The sequence below is a fragment of the Bactrocera latifrons genome, unplaced genomic scaffold (genome assembly GCF_001853355.1).
Source record: "Bactrocera latifrons isolate USDA-ARS-PBARC rearing strain unplaced genomic scaffold, ASM185335v1 scaffold_1, whole genome shotgun sequence".
NCBI lineage: Eukaryota > Metazoa > Arthropoda > Insecta > Diptera > Tephritidae > Bactrocera > Bactrocera latifrons.
Window position 1 is genome coordinate 4,898,033 of NW_017534407.1, and position 3,134 is coordinate 4,901,166.

The following is a 3,134-nucleotide window of genomic DNA, read 5'->3' on the forward strand; positions in this document are numbered from 1 at the left end:
CCCCACCCGCCACTCACCTGTTGTTGTTGCTAAAAGCGCTTCGGTATTGGCATGCACTTGCTGCGACTGCTTTGCAACCCGCGCAATTTATCGCTGGTAGTTGTTGTTGTTGTGCTGCGCATATCCACCGCCCTGACGGTGTGACGCGCGCAATGTCGAAGGAGTCACCACATAATACTACAAGTATGCGCCGCGCCCCCGTTCGCTTTCGTAAATGACGCGCGTTCTTCTGTCCGTTTGTTCGTCGTCCGTCTGTCTGTCGTTCGCATCATTGTCATTTAGTTGCCACAGTTTGCCGATGCTATTCACTTTGTGGCGCATTGTTGGCGGTTTGCTAAATCGTTCCGTAGCCGCCTTTGTTGTTTAGCCGTTGACCGCGCGGGCGGCGCACATCAAAGCGCACCGCATCGTTACCGCGCTGTCGAATTGCTCGCGGCCGCCGATATTGTCAGTGGGCGCATGCGTTCCCGCGCATCATTTGAGCAATTTTTGTCATTGCATCTGGAAATTTTGTTACGTTGCGCTCTCGTTCGTTGCTGTCGCAGCGCAGTCTGCTGTTGTGTTCGCCATTTGGCGACGGTTTTTATAATTTCGATTGCTACCGTTTGTTGGCCGGGTTGGACTGTTGCCGCCCGTAACTGTGTCGCTTCAAGGCGAACAGTGCTCATCTGTGGCCCTACGTTGAAGAATTTTAGATATTGCCTGATAGTAGGAATTCATTGATGTGCTTTTAAGGTTTACCGACTACTATTCACGCACACACAAATATATACTTGCTCTGTTATTGTGGGAAGTTACTTAGTGTTTTCGAGTTAAGCACTAACTGAAGGCATTTACGAATATTCGCAATGGGAAAGCTTTTGGGTAAACCAAAACTCAAAAATCTTGACTCTGATTTCGATATTCGCTTCTCCACGAATTTGGACGTACATCCTGTATTTATATATATTTTATTATCCACCGTAGAGCCACCGTATTCCAAAGTTTAGTGCTTGAAATTCATGGTTTCTATGCCGGATTTAGTGATGAAATACCCTATCGACTTCCGATTTGTATCTTAGAAAGAAAGTTGGTTATATGAGAGACAAGCCTGATAATTGACGCTAGAATCATATTTTGTGCCACACAGGGTAGGTAAGTTACCCTATAATTAATTATTTATAACTCAAGTTCTACTGCCTAGTCCACCTTAGCAATGGTCTTCGAAGGTCCGTGTTTATATCTGTGATTTACGCTACAAATGCTCAAATCTTCGACAACCGTGGATATTATATTGTCGCCAGGTGCATTACTATAGATCGCTCTAAGCCTAACTATTTTGGGCGCTTGGTCATAGCGAAATTGCTGAAAATAACAAAACCTATGGGGCATCCTTGTTCGGCTGACATCAGACTGAGAACGAGTTGAATCTACGTTATCATTTTGCTTGGACCTGGGGTGTAGGCGTAGGTCGACAATCAGCTTCTGTGCAACTATCAAATCCTTTTGGTGTGAAGCAGAACGCTGTACTTATAGATGTATTGAAAGAGTTATCGTTGGAAACTGCACGAGTTCTTACAGGACTTAGTTCAATAGGCATCCTTGCAGTAAGGCTAAAAATATGGTCGAACGAATATCGTCAAAATTGTGTGTGGAAGAAAATTATGCTGAAAATATGCAAACATATTCCCCTCTATTGTCCAACTGTTACGTAGATGAACCGGCGTTCCAAGCTACATATATATCTGGTTGGTTTAAACTTTTAACTCAACCAGTGCTACTGATTCTGCGATTTCCGACCAATTATCATAATGTATGCATGTAAACTTACTCGGTCTAAACTGACAGTGTGAGTGACCTGAGAAAAGGAGATCTATGAGCAATTATTTTTATATTTCTTATTAATAAAGAATGGACCAATGGTCTTGTTTCAGAATTTCAGATCGAAGGGTGAATTAGGAACAGCAGCATGTTAGCTTCCAACTATATTAATAAAATTCAATATTTCAACTCGGAATCGTTGGCATAACATAAGGTCAAGTAGCCTTCTGGTCTAACAAATAAATCCAAGAACCTTATACCATTTCCGCCAACACAAAGTCTCTCTAGGACCCACTATGCAAGCAGGCGATAACTAGACTCTTACTACTTAACTCGGCTAATATCATCTGGGTACACAGAATAGGAGGAAACTAAAAGGCAGACGATTTGGCCCGCTTCGAGGCAGTTCGAAACAAAATTACTCTTAACTATCCAAGACCATTTAACCTTACCCGGCTTACCACCTGGAAGCGCAATGGATCTAATAATTACCTAAGTGCGGCTGCCTGCAATCTAGCACTCCTACGGCTCCCTTTTTAACCACCAGTCAACTATGTAAACATATATATCCTACTACATACATTGCAACAAAAAAGCACCCGAGATTATTCATCAATATTTATTTTGTCGCCTTCAAAGAAATCCCTACCAGATCAAATGTCACAGTGCGGTCAAATAGAAATCCTTATTGACCATCTGACCCTGCAGAACCAGTTCATGATGCACCAATCGAGACGAGTCGAGCAAGAACGCGTATCATACCCAAAATACTTATCCACCAAAATCATTCGAATGGACTCTCAAGAGATGTCGAGATCTCTTGCAACTCTAACACTTTCCGGATAATTTTCAAGATTATACCCTTCACTTTTATATTATTTTCATCAGCTGAAGGTCGTCCAAAACGAGGCATGTCTTCAACGTCCGTTCTCGACCGTCTTTGCAGGCTTTGTCGTAGGCTTGTGTTTTTGATAAAACTGAATCTCCGCAAGCCCTTTCCAACATTCGCAATAAATCCGCAACGAAATTTGGTTAATAATAAAGATAATTAGGAATATTGAGACAAATTCTTTGCTTCGATATTTTTATCCATTGTAAAAATCGCAACGCTCTGCTGAGGGGTACGGACTTAAGCAACTGCTGTAAACAAACTTTCTGAGAGATCGCGCTCATATTTGGCACAGTAATTAAGGACAATCCTGCCAACTCAGTCAAATACATTTTTATACTCTCGCAACAAAGTTGCTAAAGAGAGTATTATAGTTTTGTTCACATAACGGTTGTTTGTAAGTCCTAAAACTAAAAGGCTCAGATATAGGGTTATATATACCAAA